The sequence below is a fragment of the Polistes fuscatus genome, unplaced genomic scaffold (assembly GCF_010416935.1).
Source record: "Polistes fuscatus isolate 324 unplaced genomic scaffold, CU_Pfus_HIC Scaffold5, whole genome shotgun sequence".
NCBI lineage: Eukaryota > Metazoa > Arthropoda > Insecta > Hymenoptera > Vespidae > Polistes > Polistes fuscatus.
In genome coordinates this window covers 1,767,420-1,792,800 of record NW_025113129.1, presented here as the reverse complement: position 1 = coordinate 1,792,800, position 25,381 = coordinate 1,767,420, and the positions used below count along the sequence as shown (strand labels likewise).

At 32.7% G+C, this 25,381-nt stretch overlaps 1 protein-coding gene and 2 long non-coding RNA genes across 4 annotated transcripts in view; 2 read left to right on the top strand and 1 right to left on the bottom strand.

Annotated features, from left to right (window-relative positions):
* The window catches only part of LOC122522193 (transmembrane protein 132E), a 128,180-nt gene that overhangs the window by 58,001 nt on the left and 44,798 nt on the right, over window positions 1–25,381 (bottom strand). The window lies entirely within an intron of this gene.
* On the top strand, window positions 21,684–22,499 carry LOC122522195. The gene is made up of 2 exons (XR_006305003.1): window positions 21,684–21,896; window positions 21,966–22,499. It is a non-coding gene; the product is annotated as an uncharacterized LOC122522195 (long non-coding RNA).
* On the top strand, window positions 24,124–25,292 carry LOC122522196. Its single transcript, XR_006305004.1, has 2 exons — window positions 24,124–24,208; window positions 24,288–25,292. It is a non-coding gene; the product is annotated as an uncharacterized LOC122522196 (long non-coding RNA).

Here is a 25,381-nt window from a genome sequence, read left to right as displayed (position 1 = left end):
ATTATATTATTAATTATTACATATTATTATATATATTATTATTTATTATATTTATTATTATATATTACTATATATATTAATTTTGAAAAAAATTAAAAAGATCGCGAACGTTTACTCACGTTTCGTAAGATAATATAAGTATAGTATATAAAATAATATATGTGTAATATATTAAAATATAATATAAACCTTATTTTAATGGAAATATAATAATTTCACTAATGTATTATATAATCTACATTAAGTTAAGAATAAGGTCGGTAATTTAACTCTAAAAGAAAGGCAAATACTTATCTTCGATCTTACTACACACTCATACAATCAATAAAAGAGTATAATGCACGTATCAGTTGAAGATTATTCACGTTGGTATTATAACATTTGAGTTTCGCAAAAAAGTATCACGAACCATTTTACTCTTGTTCGGTGATGATTGTGATAATGGTGGTGATAGTAGTGGTGGTAAATGGTACCTACTTTTCTTTCTGTTAATTGCACGAACAGCGAAAAAGGTTAACAAAAGGTTCGTTCACCGACATTTTTTCAAGTCAAAGGTAAAATCCTATTTCTGTATTTTCTTAACGAACTCTTTTTAGTTACGAAAATTACATTTTATAAAATAGTATTGATAATAATAATAGATTTTAAATAGTAATTGTACGTCCTATTAATGATCATCGATAGATAATGTTATATCGTATAAATAAAATTTAATAATTAATCTAATTATTGTATATTATATTTTATAGTATTAATACTATAATATTTATAATATATATTATATAATTAATATATTATATTAATACTGTAATATTTTAGAGTATTAATATTATATAAATAGTATTATTATTTTAAACGATTAGAATTATATCAAATTATTTAAATAATTAAATACGAACGAAATTTGAAATTTGTAGAATGTTATCTAGCAAAATTTTACTTTCATTCAGATTCTTTCGTAAATCATATAGAAATATATAAACGATAAAAATTAGAAAAAAATTAGAAAAATAGAATTTCTTGAAGAATCACGTTTAAATAAAAAAAAAAACAAACAATTCGTATCAACACGTTATACGTGTTATTTATTTTATAGAATACAATTAAATGGAACAATGAATCTCGCGTCAACTACGATTGAACTGATAAATTGGTAACCTTGGTTCTCAAATAAACCACCCCTTTTCCCCTAGATCTCTAGTATCAAATAGACGATTGGTCGATATTCGAAGTGACATAAAAGAATTTTATTTAATTTTTTCTTTTCGTCTATTTTTTTGTTTTATCCTGCGACCCACAGATCTCGGCTCTGTTAAACTAAATTTGGTGTGGTTTTTCGTCAAATATAATTGAAACCACCACTGGCCTGGATTATCGTCTATAATAATACTAAATGAAGGTTCTGATATAACGGGAACAAAAGAAGAATAACAAAAATATGATGCTATTTTAATCCTCGTATGTCGTACGTAAAAACTGTGACGTCATAAATATTAGAAATGTACACCAGTGATGATTGAAGGTATAATTATTGTAATTTTAATCAATTAACACATAGATATTTTTATTGAAAAATAATCTCGCGAATTGTAAACACGACAAATTAATTATTTATTCTATATGAATCGTACTCTCTCCTTAGAAATAACCTAATCGCAACAGTAATGGTAATCGCGTGTTCGTGAACGTATAGAAAAAAAAAAAAAAGAAAATAAAAAAGGATTGTAAAGAATATAAATAACGTTGAGTGACTTTTTCTAAAAGCGTACGATAAAAACGTGCGCACGAACCGAAAATTGTGACACGAATTTCTAAAAAAAAAAGAAAAAAAAAGAAAAAAAAAGAAAAAAACGTTGCATTCTTGCACTAAAATCAATACGAGATTGCGGAGTGTAACTATTTTGGTAATAAATCTATTATAATGTTTAATCTCTTTGTTATGCTTGCGATTAGGTTTCTCGGTATTTTTCTACCAAATTTTTTTATTTGCAAATTGTATATCGCGGCTTATGAATAATACTAGTTATTTACATGAAAACTTATCATATTATTTATTAATTAAAATAAATTTTCTTCCTAATTGAAAAATTGTAGAAACAATAAAACCAACTACAATATAAGTATATATATATAAACAAAAATATATTTTATAATATTAAATATATATATTTAATCGGACAATTATTATTTAAATTTATAAACGCGACGAGATCAAAATCAACTACCCCTATCTAAAAAAAAACCAAAAAATAAATTCAACGATCGCAAATATTTAAACAAAACCATAACGAAACGAAATAAAAAATCTCTCCAAATAAATTAACACGATCCATTAAACACAAATAATTATTAAATAGACATAAATAAAATTAATTCGACTCATTATACCGATATAATACATAATTCTAATATCCAATTTTACAAAAATATTAAAATCCTATCTAACAAAAAAAAAAGAAAAAAATCTAAGAATGAATTGCATGACGTTGGCTGAGTAATAAACGAATGAAAACTGCAGGCGTGGTGTCTGTCCCCCTTTTTGCATTCTCCCCCTTTTTCTCGTCAACCTGTGACGACACCTTTTTGTCGTCCCTTTTCGTAAATCATCGTACTCGTCGTTCGGTCCAACGCATAATGAATAAGCCAGCCACATTTGATCCATCACATGGAACGAAGAGAAAGAGAAAGAGAGAGAAAGAGAGAGACAAGAGTATAGTACGAAATGTCATTCTCTCTCTCTCTCTCTCTCTATCTTTCTCTGTCACTCTCTCTCTCTCTCTCTCTCTTTCTCTATCACTCTCACACTCTCTCTTTCTCTTTCTCTATCACTCTCTCTCTCTCTCTCTCTCACACTCTTTCATTCTCTCTCTCTTTCACTCTTTCATTCGGTCATTTCGCTTTTCGGATATTCATCCATTTCCACTCATTCCTCTTTACTATGAGAGTATGTGATGAGTATATGTATGTGTTATACGTGTAGGTAGTAAATACATGCATATGATAGATAAAGTAAGAGAGAGAGAGAGAGAGAGATAGTGGGGGGTAGGGTTGAAGATATTTTCTTCTCTTTTCAAACAACGTACATTCGCGCTTTTCCATCTCCCTTTATCTTTCTCTTTCCGGTTCTGTAATCGTCGAAATACCCGGGATAGTTTGCGATCGATCGATATCACCAACCATCGAGGTAGCTTTCTTCTCTCTCTCTTCCACCAATCCATTCTCGCTTTTCCTCCCTTTTCGATTGAGCCCTCGGAAAAAGGGCGCGCGCAAGTACACCTATCTACCACCACCACCACCACCCACCCAGCACCAGCACCACCACCACCACCAGCATCATCATCATTGGAGAAACAGAGATGGATGGTTGGTTGGTTGGTTAGCTGGTTGGTTAGCTGGTTGGCTAGTTGGTTGGTTGGTTGGAAGAGCTTTAGGACGAACACGTCGAAACTTTGGCTGAATTACTAACGAAAGTAATATTATGACCTCGTGTTTACGTAGTCCCTACACTTTCGTAGAAAATAAAACAATGAACAAAAAGTTCAGACCCTTTTTCCATTTTTTTTTCTTTTCTTTTCTTTTTTTTGTGCAAAGTAACTGAAGATGAGAAGAAAGGTTTCGTACGTCCCTGTATTCTGATAAGACCCATCGATGCGTTCATAATAAAAAAGAAAGGGGGTGGGGGAGAAGGGGAGAAAGCAGCTTAAAAAACGAACGTGATTAATCTCATAAGTAAAATCATCGTTATCCGACGATTATGCTATCACGTTTATTCCGTCATTCGTTTATTCGTTCATTCCGCACGAATCGTTCCCAAATTTTAGGGTCCTATCCCTTTTAATCTTAGGTCAGATGTATTGTATTTTGTTGTTGTTGTTCAATCTAATCTTTCGATAAAAATTCTTTCGGATGATTTTCAATCGAATTATTAAACCCTTTTGAGTGTGGTGAATACTTTTAACTGAAGTTGTTTCTATTTTTTAGTTTGTTTTCATTGATTGATTTTACTTTGATCACACATTTAATAATAAATTATATTTAATAATTAATGTTTTTGTTTCTTAATATAAATTAAATGTAACACACACATAAACACACACACACAAGACTCGAAACAATAATTAATTTGTAAAACAAACATTATATTATTTTACGTTATTATTACGTTAACGTTAAAAACTATTACCAAATGCATATATGCGTCCATAGTACTGAAAAGGTTAATTATCATGTTGGATATTTTCTTAGTAACGATGAAATTATTTCATTTTAACGATTTCCTTTTTTCAAATCGAGTGTACGACGTTACACATTACGGAAATACCACATTGCTATGTGGTCCGGTTTAATACGGCATCTAAAGTTCAGAAGACCGGATTTACTTATTCTCGAGCTAAGAAAACCACGGGAGGTTTGTGGGATATCGTGTGTTGTGTAGTATCCAGTATAGTAGTCTCTAAATGCGGAACATAAACGAGAACGGACGTTAAACTCTTTTCTCATGCGATATTAAAATATATCTAAGATATTTTCACCTATGTTTAAGATTAAAGTCAATTAAAAATAATTTACTCTGATCAAATATTTTCACAAATTATTTCTTTAAATATTGATTAAATATTGAATGATTATTATAAATTTATATCCAATTTACAAACGAATCTAAACAATTTCACTTTAAATCCACTAATCAAAATTAACCTAGGTTCTATGATTTCGATCAATACTTTTATTATTATTATTATTATCATTATCCTAATGCTAACAATAACAACCACGAATTAACGAATACCCATTGAGTGAAGAGGAGGAGAGGAGAAGGAGAAAGGGTCGAGGTTTCACTAAAAAACATGATACAACACTGTATTCGTCGAATCGGCACGAACATTTTCAATAAAAACCGAACAAAACCTAATCCCGTTTTTCTATTCTATTCACCAAAACGTGACTCTAACGATACGAAAAAGATCTGCAATTTGTGGATACTTGCGACGATCACCGCCAACGTAATACACACGATTATGAGTAATACCAAACAAAAAAAGAGGAAAAAAAAATGAAAAGAAAAGAAAGCAAGAAACAGGGGGAACGAGAGAGTGAGAAACGAAGAAATAAAGAGAAAGTAAGTGAGTAAAAGTGAGACGGAAGGAATAACTGTATGAATAGCAACAGCAGCAACAGCAACAGCAACAGCAGCAGCAGTAACAGCAGCAGTAGCAGCAGTAGCAGTAGCAAAAGCAGCCGAGTAAAACGCATAATATACGTCGGGGGCATAGTAGTTACGTGACCGGGAACAAAAATAGATGCGCGCGAGCGCGCCTATTTTCCGACACGCCAGGTTCACAAGACTCTTATCGTTATGTTACTAAAGTTTTCCCAAGCCTATTCGTAATACCTTCTCTCCCTTACTTCCTTCCTTCCTTTCTTTCTTTCTTTCTTACTTTCTTCATTCCCATTCTCATTTTCTTCTTGACTATTTCCTCCATGGGATAAAGAAAAAAGTTCTAGGAAAGGAAAGGAGGGAGGGGGTAGGGGGGAGTGTGCGAGTAGGATCAAGCGAGAGGAAGGGGTGAGGGGCAGGGGAGGTAGGTAGGTAGGTAGGTTGAGGGTGAAGTGGAAGGTTTTGTCGCGGGATTCTAAAGAATTCGTCGAGAGTTCAACAGCCTGCAACGGTGTCGGCAACGTATCCAAGAAATTTAAGGTCTGCGTTCCAAAGTCCGCGTTCCATCGTATCCCTTAGAATCCGAGTAAGCAGTTGTTGCAGTACCAGAACCACCCCCACCACCAACTACCAACTACCCCCACTTTTTAACCACCACTACAACGACCACCACTAGCAACAACTACCACCCCTCTGTATGTATCCAAGCAGTGTAAAAGAATGTTCTATAGAACGGGAAAAGAGGTCGCATCGTCAGCCGTGGTTCGTGGTTGTTATTCGACGTTTATCTTCATAAGCTCTGGGGGGAAAAAGATATTGCAATAAGAGAATGTGTATTGTATCTGTGTACCTGTGTACCTGGTCCCTTTTACGTCTACGTATGTATGTATATCTGTGTGTGTGTGTGTGTTTGAGAAAAAGAGAGATGGGGTAGAGGGGGGGAGAGGGTAAAGGTGGAAAGGTTTTAATAAAAAGTTGCTATTGAGACAAAAGGTGGGTTGGTACGTCGATGGGTTTCTTTCTATTCAACAAGAAAAAGAGAATCCCTTTTGCTAATCCCAATGCTGAAGATGATTCTCTCTCTCTCTCTCTCTTTCTTTCTATTTCTCTGTGTCCATCTGTCTGTCTGTCTCTCTGTCTTGGCTGTCTCTCTTTCTTTCTTTCTTGATGTTACGTATAATTACGTTTCTTGTACCAGGACGAAATTGGATCGTCGAGTGGTCGGAGCAGAGACATTGCTTGAGCCTCGGAGTCTGACTTTACTCAACTTGATTTGATTCGACGACTACTTGCCTTAGACCATCCCTAACAATTATTCAAACCCAGGTTTCCTAAATGTGACCTAGACTATCTTATATCTATCTGTCTATAGAATTATATTAGTGTTCGTTGTATTTGGGTGGTTCTATTACGCACATATATGTATTATATATATATGTATTGGTTTGATTGGAAAGTTTATGCTAATTTTAGGAAAATATGTGTAAGTTTTAAAAATTTGTACGTTTAGAAAATTAGCCACAATTGTTTTTCGTAATTATGAGTAGTTTTTATGTGGATAGATGTGTTACACACACACATATATATATGTATTAAGTTGATTAAAAAGTTCATGCTGATTTTAAATATGTGTAAGCTTAAAAATTTGTACGTTTAGAAAATTAGTAATTTTTTTTAAATATTTTTTAGCTAGCTCAAGTAATTGTAATAACAAATATAAATTATTTTCCATACGATTATGAATGGTTTCTACGTTGAAATAAATGTATATTAAAATTTAGCAACACACTTTTTAGGCAATCTAAAAATAAAAAAAAAAAATAAATAAACGAAACAAAGCAAGAGAGCACTTTTATTCTATTTAAAAATTATTCAGAATTTTCTTTCTCTCTAAGCACGTGAATGGGAATAGAATAAATTGTTTTGTCATATGATATTGATTGAAAAATTAGTATTTGTCACACACAGAGTAACTTTATTATACTTTGATATATATATTTAAGTATATAGTTGGTACATATATAACGTCATCAAATACATTATATACATATATATATATGTGTGTGTACACTAACACGTATAGATATCCTTAGGGTGACCCTGAAGATTCGTTAAAACTTTCCGACGATTCTCTGAGTGCTCATTGTACGAAGTTTCGAAACTTAATTGGAATTCGTGGAAGGATGCTTCTTCTTCGTTTTTTTTTTCTTTTTTTGGGTAAACATTTTCATTCCTTTTTCCCCCTCCCCCTACTCCCTTTCCCAAAAAACAAAAAAGAAACCGAACAAACTTTAACCCAAGAATGTTGCTCTTCTTATTTCATCCCTAATTCGTGAGATATAGAAATATATACCATATATATAGAATATAACAATACACTTAAACATATCCACCAATAAATATCATTCGAACAAAATCTACACGTTCTCATTCAATTCGATGATTATAATCTCGAATAATAAACTATTCCTATATATTATTATAATTTGAAAATGAATAACTCTCGTTTTTAGCAAACCTTATAATAAAGTATATAAAATAAAATAAATAAACAAATATATATTTAAATATTTAATCGATATTAACAATCAAGAATTGAGCATAGAAATGCATAATATAAATTCAAGTTTAACCAAGTGAATAAGCAAGGAAGTAAATGAGTCAATCAGTCAGTCAGTCAGCGAGTGAATAAATGAGTGAGTGAGAAAGATAGATAGATAGGTAGATAACAGATAGAGAAAGAGAGAGAGATAGATAGAGAGAGTTACAATTAACTTCGTTAATCCAAGCATTCACGGTAACACTTGATCTTTCCAAACGAGAATCGTAAGAGACACACACACATACACACACATTTATATAAGCAGGGAAGTGCTCGAAATTGGAGAAACTAAACAATACTAGGAAATGCGGGTAACCCTCGTTTAGATGAACTCTCCCCCCCTCCCACTTTCCTCCCCCACCCGTTTCTTCCCCCTTTCTTTCTCTCGTTCATTCTACCGTTAGATCAAATATAATGATCCGCAAGATGTGGGCGCGGTTCGTTTCGAATTTGTCGACAATTTAAAGCTGCTAATGTGAGTAACATATCGTCGGTTATAAAGTAAACTTTTTTTTCAACGTTAATCAATGAAAGGTCAAAATGAAATATTGTCGGAAACTTATTAAAAGATAAAAAAATAGATAGATAGATAAATTAAGTTTATTAATTTCCATCATCTATTACTACTACTACTACTACTACATGCTAGTTAATAAATCCATAGACTCGTATTCAATGAAATAATTTCCATGACGTTATACAGTTAACGATATAAAGTTTAAGTACGTAAAATCAAGTGGGGTAGAGAGTGGGGGGTGGGGGTGGGTGAAAATAAGTTTCTTGATATTACTACTATCTACCTATCTACCTATCCACCATTTACAGGAATAGAAATAACATTTAGAAACATTTGCATATACCAATTAGAAATATGCGTATGCGCATTTAAGTTGCAAGTACAGAGAGGAATCGGGAAATCTAACAAGTGATCCGTGAAAAGTTTAACATTTTCATTGGAATTATTCAGAACGCGGTTTTATATCTTTATTCATATTTGTTGAAGATTTAACTTTTATAATATCCATGCATATGGGAGAGAGAAAGAAAGAAAAAAAAAGAAGAAGAAAAAAGAAAAAGAACAAAAAGAGATAAAGAGAGAGAGAGAAAGATAGATGATGAGTAAAAAGGGGATGATGGTGATTGTAGTGGTGGTGGTGGGTTTTAAGGTAGGTTTCCTACCATGTAGAAGCTCCCATTATCCGGGCTGTTGGATAGTCGACCCTGTTACTCCCTCCCCCCCCATCCCTGCCCCTCCCACCCCTTCACTTTTCGACTTGCCTGCATTCGATAATTACATTCCGCTTGGAAAAGAGGAAAATAGAAGGATGGAAAGATAGAAGAGTAGTAGATCTTGAAGGTTAAACGGAGACAGAGACGGAGATAGAAAGAGGAGGAGGGGATAGGAAAAGGAAAGGGTCGAGGGGCTAGGGGGTTGGGGCTAGGGAAAGGGTAAGGAGTTAACGGAAATGAATCAAACGGAATTCTTGAACTCTCGAGCGCGACAGGACGATTAGATCACGTCGGAAACAAAAGTTGAAAGATACGAAGAACGGAGACACGTCCTCGATGCTGCCACCGAACTACCACCCCCTTTCCACCCTTCACTCCTATTCCTTCAGTTTCTCTTCTTTTAGTTCGTCCTCGTCATCGTCTTCTTCTTCCTCCCTCTCCTACTCCTACTCCTCCTCATCTTCCCTTTTCTCTACCTTCACCTCGTTCATCTCACTCTACTTCTACTACTACTACTCTGTTCTCTTTCTTTTTCTAATAGAAAAGAGAAAAGTGGTCGAATCTAGACGAGTCGAGGTCGAGTATCGATTAGGATTGGGTGTAGGTAGAGGGAACGGAAAAAGGGGTGGGTGCAAGTGAAAAAGAAAATTTCAAGTCACCAAGTTATATGTAACTAAGAAAAGAAAGAGAGAAGAATAAGGTAACATTATTAAGGTTACTATAGTTCTCTGACGTCTATCTTTCTAAGATAAATAAACAATTTAACGAACCGTTGTTAGAAGTTCTATAGATTCGTATTAGGTCTGACAAATAATACTCGTGATCATTGGTTGGATTAGTTCCGGTGTACAGGACTAATAATAAGAATATTACAGGTTTGTTAGACATTTACGTATTTTATTTGGATGGATAAATGTTTTCTATTTCTATTTTTTAAACTTGGAACGTTATTTTTGTTATTTTTGTTATTTTTGTTATTTCGTCGCATATAAAGGGGGTTTATTCCAATAGGGATTCGAATTTTTACAACGTTATCTGTGATTGTCGATTGTAAATCAAACATCAATTTGAATATCGTGGATTAGGTTTTTGATGAAATTTTGATAACCAAACTTTATCGTACAATTATTAAAATTAAATTGCAATACTTGGGAAATTCAATTTGAAATTAAATAAATAAGTATTATTCTTTATCCTAGCTTATTAACGATTGGTAACAGAATTTTTGTTAAATACAATAAATAATATATATATAAATCAACTAAGAAAGAATTTGTATGCTATTATCAATATTTTAATATCTAAAAATATAAGACGAAATTAATTACTTCTTTCTTTCTTTTTTTTCTTTCTTTCTTTCTTTCTCGTAGAATTATTTGGTTCGACGAGAAATAAATTTGTCATCGTTATTACCCGGGTCGACAAATAATTAGTTGTACAAAGTACAAATACAAACGTAGACATAGTATTCAGTAGTTTCCCTATTGCAGTGCTAGAGAAGTCGAAACTTTTGGATAAAGGATGTCAGGATAATAGAACCTCGTTGTTATCGGACTCGTGCTGTGCATTCAGAAGCTTCGCCTAAGAATATCACTATTCCTTGTGTCCGCTTCTTCCTTCATGGTCTTGGAAGGATTTAAAGGATTTTGATAGATCGTCCAAATATTTTTCATTTTTTTTTTCTTCTTCAATCTTATCAATCCTTTGATTTACTATATCTCATTTTTCTTATACACTGTTTCGCGTTTCGATATTTCGTTCGAATATAACAAAAAATTTTTTTGAAGAAGAAAAAACAATACGAAATAAATTTTCGTCTTACGTTTTTATTGTAAAATTTATATTTCATATTATATTAATTTTATTAATATTTATTTTTATTAATAATATTTTGTTTTAATCCTAATAAAAAACAATTGTTTGTTTTTTTAATTAATTAACTAAAACCAAATGAGATTTGTTAAATATCTTTGAATACTTATTACCACTTATAACAATTTCTCGTTACAATTTTTATTATGAAATATCACGAACGTGATGATATCGAGATCTCGGTATAATCATCATGGCTACCACAATACTGTAAACACGTATATGTGTACGTATTATATGCATACATGTTGATGATCGATTATCATATCCAACGAAACAAGCAATATCGATTGCACGAGACAGCTTATTCGGTTCGTTACGCATATTTATGCCAAGTTTGGCATATTATTTATAGGAAATAGTAATGCAGTATGTTATCGCTGCCAGTTATGGGTTTTACCCTATTGTCCACATAATTTTCTGTGAAATATAATATCCATATATACTCGTGTAAACATAAACGCGATTACGCTTACGTACGATTACGTTTATACAAATTCATATATTATTTTATTATATTATTATAATATTGATTACGTACGGAGAGAGCAGAGAGAGAGAGAGAGAGAGAGAATTTTCACAAATTAGTTATAATAATTGATGATCGTTAGTAAATATTAAAACTCGTTAACGCCTATAATTATAATCATCGTTAAATAAATTATCTCATTTTTACTTATAATAAATATTAAATAGAATTTTACTGGAGATGGTACTAATAATATTCCTGATTATTTGCTTTGACGACCAATCGTTTTCGTTTCCTGGTTAGAAACATACATATATACATACATACACACACACACACACAAATTACACACACATATACTCATGTATATTGAAGTACATATATGTAACATCCATCTAATTCGCTTTCCATCATACTTGATATACGCAATGCGATCGGTAGAGTGCAATATTGATAGGGCAAAGAAGAGACCTAGAGAGAAAGGGAGAAAGGGTGTGGGAAGGGAGGGAGGGGCTAGTAAAGAGGAGGGATCCGTCTAATGATTGATCATCATAATTCAAGCCTTCTACCTAGGCATGTTCATCCCTCAACGAGGTAACACGAATCAACGCTAGTTAAATATTATACATCGTCTGTGAAATTACGATTCCTCCTAATTCATCTACCCCCCACCCTTCCCCCTGCCCAATCCCTTTACCATATCACAGCTCGTGATCTGTTCTTCTATTTAACATGGGGTGGGAGAAGGCTCGTTAATTCCTTCCTTCGGTCAAAAGAGATAATTTTTAGTATTTACTTATACGTTTTAATTATAAATATTATATAATATATGAGATTTCCACACACACAGACACAAGTAGGAGTTTATGAATTTAATATTTCGATTTTCATTCGAATTAATAATAAACAAAATAATTCATAAGCATTTGTTGGCTCACATCTTTTCGCGTGTCACGAAGTATTATATTAGGGTGAACACACCACGAAGTTTGTGCTTTTATTGTTTTATAAACTGCATAATGTGGGGATTGTTTTTGTAAAATTTTAAAATATTAATAAACCTTTTTGGTTCATCCTATAATATTTTATTAATTATTTATATTATATTTTAATGTATCTCTTAAATAATATCGATAAGTATTATTTTTGTTGTTTTAAAAATATAAAACAAAGTGTTAATGTACTTTTCTTTGATCCTTTATTCTTTTTTTTTTTTATAAATATTCTTCACTCCACGTAGAATTTATTTATGCGGATTACGTTAAGCGTTACGTTGCTTTATGCAGGAAAAGCTCCCATGGGGCGCGGCATTCGTTCTATCACGTTTCTCTCCTTCTTCTTCTTCTTCTTCTTCTACTTCTTCTTTCACCTTCCCCACCACCTCCTCTCCAGCACCCTCTTTCATTACTTTTTCATCCTTCACCTCTTCGTTCTGATCCTTGTTGCGTGTTCGAAGTCGCGCTCGATCGCATAGGTCGAGTATCCTATTGAAAATCTCTAATAATTGGGAGATAAATGTAAAAAAATTTGCGTTGGTGAATGGGATGCTTACGGTGGGAGTTTAAAAAGAAATCGTTGCATGATCAATTTTTGTTAACGTTTAAGAATATGATAGTTCAATCACTGAGAAATTATTTACGATAATTAATATTATCTCATTAAATATCTCTAATGATTTAAATTAATTGCGAGAAATAATTTGTCTCGTTAATTTAAATATCGTAATAAGTAATTACCGTGATGTATAATAATTAATTAGGTATCATGAATTTTTTTCCCTGCCACTTACTGATTAATTTATATTATCCCTGTTAAAAGTTTTATTATATATCGCGTATTCGATGAAATTTTTCTTAGCTGATTGTAAGTGAATTTTTTCTTTTTTTCTTTCTTTTTAACAGGATTGTACGATACGCGAAGAGGTGATACGATTTTTTCGTACCACCTCTTGAAGAATTTTACTATCCTATTCAAAAATTTCCAATTACGAGTAAATCAAAAATTTGGCTCAACCAATAAAAATTTTCGTAACAAGATTGCACAGTATGCAAAGAGGTAGCACAAAAAAATTCGTGCTACTTTCTGAAGAATTATACTATCCCGTTCAAAAAATATTCAATTATACGAGTAAATCGAAAATTTTGTCTAACGAATAGAAATTTTTATAACAAGATTGCACGATATGCAAAAAGGTGGCTAGCAAAAAATCGTCCAACCTTCCGGTAAGCTAACGACAGAAATTTAATTAACTCCACTACAGTGATCAATTATAATCGCATACACTTTGGTTACCCTTAATCGAGTAGGTCGTTCTGAATATTTTTACTTCTTCTTTTTATATTCCTTATTTTTTTTTTCTCTCTCCTTTTTCCTTTTTTCGGTCTAACACGCAAAATCAGTTTCGAGTTAATTAACGGTTAATTTGGAATACTTAATTAGAAGATATTTCGTATTATCGTAATTATAGTGTTTTTATTTTGTTTTTTTTTTCACCTTTTTTTTCTTTTTCATTAGGGATCGTGATAAAAAGTGATCCATCGATGGAGGTAGATAAATTTAAATATAACAATTAAGCATGACTCGTGTACACAAAGGTATTCAAATTACGCCGCTTCGCAAAAATAAAAATAGAAAAGGAAAAGAAAAAAAAAGATAAAAATAAAAATAGAAATAAAAATAAAAAAAGAAGTATAAAAAAGGACTACAAATACCGTAAAGATTCGAAGCCGATGACTTTTTATGTATTCATAACCGATATGCATGAAGTAGGATCATTCATACGCGATATTCGCATGAAAAGCGTGAATATTTATGAAACTTACACATATATAGGATACTTTCGTCAGAGTTGAAAACAGATCGATTATATATGATTATATAAAATTCGAAAATAACTCTACAACGTGTCCTTCTAATTGAACGTGATGTGACATCGATGAAAACAACCCAGTCAAAGGCACAAGTAGTCTCTTCTCAGTTAAAAATAGCATTGTGTAGCTTGGGTTTATTCTTCGTAGCTGTTACCAGAACGCAAACTGAAGGTACTTTTCTTTCTTTCCTTCCTTCCTTCCTTCCTTCCTTCCTTCATTCTTTCTTTTTTTCTTTTTCAATCCTTTTGTGTCGCGGATCTTGTGTCATCCTAGTAGTTTTCCTCACGTAGATGTTTGAAGAAAGATTGGTGCGACGACGCCTTTGTAAAGCGCGAACACGATGAAAACTTCAAAATATTTCACTGAAAAGGGAAAGAAGAAAAAGAAAAAGTAGAAGAAGAAGAAGAAGAAGGTTTACCTTCATCTCAAACTGATCACAACGACAGCTTCGTTTGATTGGACTTATCAAACAAATCAAACTCAACCGAGGCTGTTAGTTGATTCAAGTCGTGTCCTCCATTAACCTAATCGATCGATTCGCTTAGGTTCATTTAAACGTTGATCGATTATGCTCAACGATAATATTAAGAAATACGAACCTATTGATATAATATAATCGTATTTGGGTTATAAGTTAGTACTTATTCTTTTTCCAAGAATCAAAACGTGAGATAGGAGATCTTGAAATGAACTATAGTTAGCAATTAAGAAAACTCTTTACGAAATCGGACCGCTAGGTTTACTTGGGTTCTGTTTGTAGTGGAACACACGTAACAACGGTCTAACAATTTCGATTGTCTTGCTGAGATCGCTGAAAAACCGCAAGACCAACGCTATGGGGACTTTACCTTGCAGCTATCTAACTTCCAACACACATACGTAATATTTACGTGACACGTATATATTATCTTCTGTTTGTTTCTGTTTATCTGGGTGTGTGTGTGTGTGTGTTAGTTGAGAAAAAGGGAAAGATTTTACCTCTTAAAAGCCCGCATCGAATCATTCTAACGTATATATTATCTTCTGTTTGTTTCTGTTTTCTGGGTGTGTGTGTGTTAGTTGAGAAAAAGGGAAAGATTTTACCTCTTAAAGCCCGCATCGAAATCATTCTAAATAATTGACTCCTATGTGAAAGACTCCCCTTTATTACAATTAAGATAACCAACTAAATCAAATAGGCAGAAATAAATTAACTAAGCAATTGAAACAATCCGTCCACACACTCACCCAACCCCCGTTCCTTCCTCTTTTTTCCTTTGACTAACTCGAGTTACAAAAAACGAAATTGTTTTAGGACAATGGACAAAGGACTCGTTCAAAATACGACAACGATAACACACTAGTTGGGTTAAGAAAGAAAATATGATAATTCAGGTACCGTTTAGGTTGAGATAAATCTTTCAATTCGATTATTTTTAAACGAAGCTAAAGATTAGATAGAAGAGTTTGAAATAAACTGTGTATTGAACAATGTTTAAATTTAATCCATGATGTAATCTGCAACAGTAACTGTACTAAATATAAGATACCTAATTAAATTTGTAGATTAAATTCAAAATACAATGATACAGTTTTGTAAATACAGTGATAACATTTCAACTGAATTTACATTGACGAGAAATAAAAATATAAAATCTTATCTTTACTTTTGAAAATCGATGTGTCCCATATTAGGTGCATTTACCTTACCCCCCCCCCCCCACACACACACACACGTTACCTTACATATATATATATTAGATATAGATATATATATATAACTTAACTTTTTGTTTGTTCTACTTCAGTTAAAAATTAGAGAACATTCTTTCTATTTTACCTACTATCTTCCTCTTGACTGGGAAAAACCTTTCACAGTTGAAACGCACGTTTGCAGTTTGGTAAAACTGGTTGAGCGCGAACGAGCACACGATCTTTTTGCCGATCGAAATAAAAAAATGTGTATTGTAGTAGACCATTAGAATTTTACGATTTTCGATATGCATCGGTATGATGGTGGTAGTTTTAATGGTGCTAGTGGTGGTGATGGTGGTGCTAGTGGTAGTGGTCGTGCTTTTTTCTCTCCTGTCATTCCTATCTACTCGGGGTTAACTGCGGTTTGAACGCAATTTATACTCAGCGCGATTTCTCGACCATAGTGAATGTAATCGTCAACCATTGTACCCTGCAGACAGACAGACAGACAGACTGACGCGTGGGATCCAGACAATATGTCCTATGACGTTTTTGAGATCATCATCCGACGAATCTTTACTGTTCTTTTTTTATTTCTTTTTTATTTTAATGAAAGAAATAAAAGAGAGAGAGAGAGAAAAAGAAGTGAGAGATAACAAGTATCGAGATACCTATTTGTTAACCGTAAACACAATCTTTATGACGAAAGCTTTTAAAAGCATCGGATTTCATCGACTCATAAATTAAATTGTACGAAAAAAAAGAAAAAAAAGAAAAAACAAGGTTAATATAGATTTTTATTTGAATTGCAACGATAATGTTTTTTGATTCGGTTTGATAAAATTACCACAATTTTTCCGATTGTAAACAATAATTAATTGAATTGTAAAGAGAATCGTTTTTGTTGGAACTATAATATGTTCTTTGACTTTATTCTGATAAAAGCGACGTAAGCTTACTAATTTTAAAAAATCATTACTTTGCTAAAATAATTATTCAAATAACGCTATTTTTTTGTTTTTTTATATATATTATCTTATAATAAAATCTGCATTAACCTTTTTGACTCAATCAAACATTATTATTACCGATGTATTAAAGACTTTATATTAGATATTATTATAGTATACTTTAAATATTATTTATACTTTTACAATATATATATATTTATTAATATTTTTAGTGACGCAACCCCGATTTATGAAATACTGTTATTATATTTATTATAGTATACTTTAAATATTAGTATACTTTTTACATTATATATATATTTTATTAATATTTAGTGACGCAACCCGATTTATTAAATACTTTATTATATATATTTTATATTATACTTTAAATATTATTTATACTTTTACAATTATATATATTTTATTAATATTTAGTGACGCAACCCCCGATTTATTAAATACTTTTTTATATATATTATATTATACTTTAAATATTATTTATTTTTTTACATATATATATATAATTTAATAATATTTAGTAACGCAAACCCCGACGCATGTATTCGTTCTAAGAACTCTCCCAATAAATTCAAGCTTCAGTTGTTTTTAAAAAAGTCGAGAAGGGGCCCCGGGGGATTCGAACCCAGGATCTTTCGCATACCGAAAGAACGCTCTACCACTTGAGCCACGAAGACCTGTTATATTTTATTAATTTAATTAAAGCTATTATTATTCCTTTTTGTGAAAATCTTTACGAAAAACTATATCAAATAAATCGATAAATGAAATATATTATTATTATTATTATCATCAAAGTAATATAAATATATATGAATATAACACTCGTATATATTTTCCAATCTCGATTAAAAAACGAAATCAATTTAAGTATGAAAGGATAGAAAGATTATTGAAGGAATGAAAAGGGATGAAGAAAAATAAACGTAATTGATACCGAGATCTCTCGAGTGATCGACCCTTAATAACGTATAAGCGGATTAGAATAAAAGAGTCGTAATAGGACTCGAATAAGAGAGTGGATAGAGAGAAACAAAAAGAAAAAGAGAAATAGAGAAAGACACACAAACATACACACACAGACAAACAAACACAAAGAGAGAGAAAGAGTGAGGGAGTGAGGGGGATGGAGATGGTGGTGGGAGAAGGGATGATTGTGTAAGAGGAAAAAAGAGAAGGTTGTCGACCGTCAGTCGCCGTACGAAATTTGTAAGTCGGTCGTGCTAAATCGGTCAGAGGCTGCTGTTCGACCGAAAGAGAGAGAGAGAGAGAGAGAGAGAGAGAGAGAGAATAGTCCGATGCCTTCCAAGCAAATTATTTATCAACCCATCCGAGAGTCAACTCGATTCTTCTTCCCTACGACACTACTCGGAAATCATTGTGACCGTGATAAAAAAGAGTCAATGAAGTGGATGATAAAAAGAGAGAGAGAGAGAGAGAGATTGAGTCGATCGATTGGAATAGATTCAAAGAAGAAAATAAAATAAAAATACGATAACGAATAATAATTGACAGAGACTGGGTAGGTGTGGTAAAGGAAGGGGGGGAGGAGGAGGAGGAGTGTTAAAACCAATTTGTATCGATTAAACAATCGATTAACTATCACTCCCTTTTTTTATTTTCGATTTTTATTTATCCTTCCCGCAACATTTTTCATTACGAAAATTGTATTCGATTAAGATTTCGTTTGTTCATTATTGCCGTTATATTGGTAGTATCGATAATATTATTTTTATCTTTATCATTATGTTGCCACTTTTTTGCGACACGAAGAGATATATTTGCAAATTAATTTTTATATAATACTTTGATACTGTCATTAAAAAACAAAGGAAACTGTTGTAAGGTAAAGAAAGAAAAGATATTACGGAATAAAAGAAACAAAATAAAAGAGGTAGGTGCGGGAAGGCGCGGGCAGGGGGGGGTTAGAGACCGAAGAAAAATAATTCTTATTATAATCGTAAAATCCCACAGGGACGTGTCCTCGTTTTTATTTTTTTCCAACAAGTGATATATATCGAACGGCGTTATACCATCATGAAATTTTCAAGCATCTCCTTTCCACTGTTAAAATATTTCTTTCTCTTTTCTCTTCACCTCCTGCCCTCCCCCCCCCCTCTCTCTCTCTCTCTCTTTCTCTCTATTACGCTTTCAAAATGTTACTTCGAATAATCTACCACGGTTATCTCGCATAAAACGTTATTTATTATATCATTCTATCGTTTCGCTAAAGTAGATTTTCCATGCCAGACACATCCACATATACTCATGCTCATACACACACACACACACACATACATATAGCTTTCCTTTACTGTACTATAGTATATTATACTATAGTTATAGTACGTTTAACGTATTAGTCAAGTCTACATGGTAGAAATACGTTCTATCAAAGTGTTACCCCCCACCCCTCTCCCCCACTTCACCCCTCAGCACCGTCTTTCTTTTTTTTTTCTTCTTGGCTAAGGTTAAATCATCGTCGCGTAAAAAATTCCACAACTCGATCGATCAAACCTCTCTCTCTCTCTCTCTCTCTCTTTCTCTTGAGGTTAAACGATTATTTTTCCTACCTATTATTCTATGTATTTGTATGTGTGTGTGTGTGTGTGTGTGCGTATGTATAAAATATACAAAATTAACGAGTCTATAAATCGATTTCTTTCGATAATCCCGTGTGTCCGAGTTTTACTATAGAAAATGATCGTGAAAAAAAATTAAGTTGTATGATCAATTATAAAACTTTCATAAAAAAAATAAAAGAAATAAAATAAAATAAAATAATAAAAATATGAAATTTTCGAGCAAAGGTGAGATAAACTAAACGTCGATTAATTGAGAAAATAATTCCTGAAAAAGAATTTTTAAAAATATGTACAAATATATATAAGAATGTAATAAATAATTTTATAATATATAAAAAATAAATATATCTATATAAAAATAATATAATATATAATATATATATGCATATGTATATGAGAAACATTGTTGAACTTTTGCATTAAAATTACGAAGAAACTTTATCCCCAAGCGAATATCAATGTTAGAGGGTGAGGGTGGGAGGGGGAGAAGGAGGGATGGTTTTTAACTATTCTCTTGAGTACGAGAGTATTAACATATTTACATTTATGATGGAAAATATGGCATAAATCGGATTTCTCGTGATCATGGAACCGTTAAATCCAATAATGATTCATACTTAAAGTATATATAAACTATATACGTAAAACGTTTCAACTCGTTGGTACACCCCATGGTTGGTTGTTGGGCTTTAAGTAAATAACTAAGTATGCATTTATGTCTGTGTGGGCGTGTGTGCGCTTGTATACATCTTGGTTAACAATAACTAGACTGAATTGCCGACTTCAGTTTCTAGCATACATTCTAATTCGGTTTTAAGCCTTGGAACGTGACTTATACTACCAACGTTATCTTATGCGAACGACTTAGAATGTCGTAAACGCCAGATGAGTAACTACTCCAAACTACAATGGAAATTCACAAGCATATACCTAGTTACTTACTCACTTACTTACTTGCTTGCTTGCTTTCTTGCTTTCTTGCTTACTTACACATCGATAAGAAAACACAAATGCAGTTTGGTAAACGCGACGACGATGTTTTACCACGTAGATTTCGAGTAACACGTATAAGTTTTCTTTTCTTTTCTTTTATATCTATCGTTTTATTTCATTTGATTTGATTTGATTTGATTTGATTTGATTTTTTATATTTTGTTTTACGAAAATGAAATAATCAGGTCGCACGTGTGCTATTTTCTTGCGTGCAATGAACGAAACTAACAAAACCATCAACCCTTCGAGTATTTCCCCGTGGAGTAGTTTTTTTTCGGGTATTGTACAATGAGTTACTTTTCATAGTGTGTGTGTGTGTGAGAGAGAGAGAGAGAGAGAGATAGTATTTTCCTATGGGATCATTTTTCTATATGTTTTTTCTTTTGCATTTATTTTCTACCATACGAAACGACATTACGTGGATTCAAATCTTCGTAACAAGAAACGACAAGGTTTTTTTGCTTTTTTTTTTTCCTTCGGATTACAAAAAAAAAAGAAGGAAAAGCAGAAAACAAGATATTAAATTTAAATCTTAAAAATCTTCTCCAGCGGATATAGAAAAAGAAGAACATTAGCGTCTAGAAATTTTCTAAAACGCATTAAATTTTGTTCAATAACGTCAAACGAGAGTTCCACTACGTTTTATGCATACCATCGTTCTTCAAACCGATGAGGATTTTTAGTATCCACGTTAACCATGTCCAAAGATCTCTCCATAAATCTTGAAAAATATTCTCTTTTACGTTATATATTTAATACTACTTATATATTATTGAAGTTATACTTCTTTTGGCGCGTTTGGGAAAATGTAATGGGGAGTGATTTTGTTCCGAGCGTCTGGAAAAACGACACCATGAAGTTTGTCATAGTATTTACGACGCGCGGCAAAGCGATTTCAAGTATACGGCATGAAGTTGTCTTTCTTTTCTTCTTCCCCCTTTCTTTCTCAAGCGGGTCACCCATCCAAGTACTAATCGTACTCAGCGCCGCTTTACTTAAATGATCGAAGCGAGAACTAATGCTGTAACCACGCCATGACTGTTGACGCGTGAAGAAATTCGATATATCTCTCTTATATTTAGTGTGGACTGATATCTATATTTTGATATTTTCTTTTTCTTCTTTTTATTCTTTCTTATATATATATAATAATTATTATTTTCTTTTTTTAAGTTATTTTTTTTCTTTGAAGTTTTTTTTTTAAGTTATTTTTGATGTTATTGAGGTTATGTTCGTTTTGGTACGGCAAAGAAGTATAACTTCTTACGTGCGTACATAAGTACACACACCAGTTTTTATAATATTCGCATTGAACGAATTCCAAATATTCCACAGACACAAAAAAACGTGTAAGAAAATTAAATCCAATACGGAAAATATTTTCAATGTTGCAATCTTAGGTAATCACAGGTACTCGTATAAATCACAAAAAGTCTTGTCGTAGTCATTCTTCGTTTTTCGATTGAAGTTAGGTATACAAACGTAATATATAAAATACTTTTATGTGTGTATTCTATGTACATCGTATATAACTGTTACAGGTAAATCTCATATTATTGGAATAAATTGGAAAAATAATCCAATTGCCATCAAATCTGATTGAGTATTTTCAAAAGTTTCCTGACACTATATAAGAAGATAATCATAAGACATCCAACGGATTATCAACATTCGACAACGTACAACATATTTTTTGTATAAATTATTATACATCAATAATCCGAACATACATTTAGCAACCATGCGAATCTTCGACATTTTTCAATTTCAATTTTTCACGATAACATATATACTCGAACGAATTCTAATATCGTCTTTTGAACATCAAGAGAAAAATCTTCAACGAAAGTAAAAGGAAAAGAAGAAGAAGAAGAAGAAGAAGCAGAAGAAGAAAGGTTGCTACTAGCAGCCGGTACTACTGGATGCGCACCATTCTCATAGTAATATCTTACACTAGAAGGTAGTAGTAGTAGTATGATCTCGATCATCGATTCTTCAACCTAGCGTAAATTATTCTTCCAGGCAATATTCCTTATTCGAAGGTAACATTTCTTACTTTACAAATCTTTCTCGTAGAAAAGAACAAAAAAAAAAAAAAAAAAAAGAATACAAATCCTCCTCCGATATATTTTGATGAAACCTTTTCGAATATTCAACTTTCGACGAAATCAAAGTAAAGCCACTTTTGACAAAATATTATCCTACGAGATTGATTAGAATTATCCTAAAAATTGTTTCCAATATAAATAATTAAATATCGTAATTAAGAGTATCGTTTAATAAAACAAAATATATCGATCATTGCGAACTAATTATAAACCAAATCGTTGAAAATAATTCAATATTTCGTCGACACATAAACGTCATGCGATTGATTTTATATCAAATACGACCAAAGAACGAAGTCAAAAGGTTGGACACCTTGGCAGTAGGATAGAAAGAGCAAAAGGGTAGCTAGGTAGCTAGGTAGCTAGGTTGGTAGGTAGATAGATAGGTAACTATGATCAAAGAAAATTCCAGCTAAAATGTAGCTACTTTGAAGAAGCAAATTGCTCTTCAAGGTTTTCTCTCCCTCTCTCTCTCTCTCTCTCTTTCTCCATCTTTCTCCTCCTTTTGCCACCATTCAACTCAACTCGAGCATAGAGAAAACATTTAGGAATCGATGAGAGTCAAATGTCGATGCGGAAAGTGAAGGAATTCTGCTAGAAACGTAAAGAAGGAAAAAAGATCATAAAGAGTGTGTGAGAGAGAGAGAGAGAGAGAGAGAGAGAGAAACAGACTGACAGACTGACAGACAGACAGACAAAGATAAAAAGATAGGAAGATAGAAAAAGAAGAAGAAGAAGAAGAAGAGGAAGAGGAAGAAGAGAAGGTAATGGAAGGAAAGAGGGGTCAGGGGGTTAGTGCAGGGGAGGAAGAGGAAGATAAACTGGTGGGTCGATAGCGGTTCCGCTAATTGCACCCCGAATTACGTCTAATTGACGGCCAGACGCTTCATCAGCGCTGTTGGATAGCGTCGAAGCAGAAGACAAGGTTGTGGTTCGTCTGTGTGAGAAGGACGCACATGAACGATAAAGGGTATTCTTGTGAGATAGAAAGAGAAAGATATATAGATGATAAAGTGACAGAGATAGAGAGAGAGGGAAAAAGGGGCGGGAAGAAGAGGAGGGGGAAGAGGGTTGCAAAAAGAGGGGTCACAAGGGAGGACGTTGAGGATGGATGGAACGATGAGTAAAAGGACAAAGGGAAAATGCACAGAGGGTTGGTTGTTCGTCGTGCGGTCTGACGAGGTCTGACGAGGTCTGGACGGAAAAAGTCGTCGGTTTTACGATTATTCGTTCCTAGTTTCGGTTTCGGTTTCGGTTTCGGTTCTATTCCGTTCCTTTCGTTTAGTTTCGTTTCGTTTCGTTTCGTTTCGTTTCGTTTAGTTTAGTTTCGTTTCGTTTCGTAGGTTCTCTTTCTATTCGTCGAACAAACGAAACCGGGCAAAAGATTTTCACCAGCTGCATCAGCGAATCGTGTTTGGCTAGCAATGATACAACTACTATTACTACTACTACCTTTGTACAGTTTTTGAACTTAAAAGGAAGAAAAAGTATTGGTCAGATTTTCTTTATTTCTTTTTTTTGCTTTTTCTTTTTATCGAAGGTAACCTAACCTCATTTCAATTTTGTTAAGAACGGTTAGGAAATGGAATTAATTACTTTTCGACGGATTGAAATAATAGTTGATGGGGATATATAAATGAAAATTGAAATACGCGAGGGAGTAGATTCTCTATGGGGTAAATATTATTCCTTTGGATCGAAATACATTCTTATTTTTTACTTTTTTTCATGACTATCTTCTTTCTTAAATTGTAGGAAAAGATTTATCAACTCATCCTCGAGATTACACGAACGAAAATCGTAATACGAATTGGAACAAATTATTCTAACTTCTCTTTTTCATATAATAATTCTTTTCGAGGTTATACTTCTTTTTGGCGCGTTTGGAAAAAATTGATGAGAGCGAATTGTTACGATGCGCGCGCACAGAAATTAACAGAATGAAGTTAGCCGGTATTTACGATGCGCGCGCACAGCGGTATGAAATTAACAACATGAAATTAGTCAATAGATCTCCATTAAATTTAGTGCGGACTGATATCTGTATTCAAGATATTTATTTGTTTGTTTTCCAAACGGTAATATAACAGGGAATATTTCAATTGAAAATAATGATTTAATTTTTGTCATAACTTATATACTATCTTTAATATACTCAAGCAAAGAAAAAAAAAAGAAGAAAAATAAAAGGATAAAAAGTGATTATTACAAAACGATGATATGACAAAGAAGTTCAGTTTTAATCTGTCTCTAAATACCCGTTAAAGTACCTCGAGTCGAGTATTTTATTTGCTCTGAGTAGACAGAAAAGGAGAAAAATAGAGCAAAACATTAAAAAAAGAAACAAAAAGATAAAGACAAAGAATACGTAAAGAAGACAATAGAATGTGAAAGATAGAACACGAAGATGAAGAAAGAAAAAAAGAAAGAGAGAATTGCTTGTTTCGCGCATCCTCTTCCAGTTTATTCCCTTTGACCACAGTTAACGACCTCAAGGGACGATAAAGAAGAAGAAGAAGAAGAAGAGGAGAAGGAGGGCGAGGACGAGGACTGGAAAACAAGCAGTTGCCTTTCTCGTTTCTTCTATTCCTCTGTTCATTCTTCAACATTCTTTACCGTAGAAGAAACTGGATTAGATATGTGGATATAAACTCGATTCTATCTTCTCACAGAAACAGAAGGAAAGAAAGAGAGGGTGGTGGGAAAAGGTAGTAGGGAAAGTGGTAGAAGAGGTGGAAAAGAACAAAAAATTTGTTTTTATAAGAGAGAGAGAGAGAGAGAGGGAATGTTATATTTTATACGTGAGTCACATCTTTGGGTAAATTATTTAGTTGGGTTGAAAAGTTTTG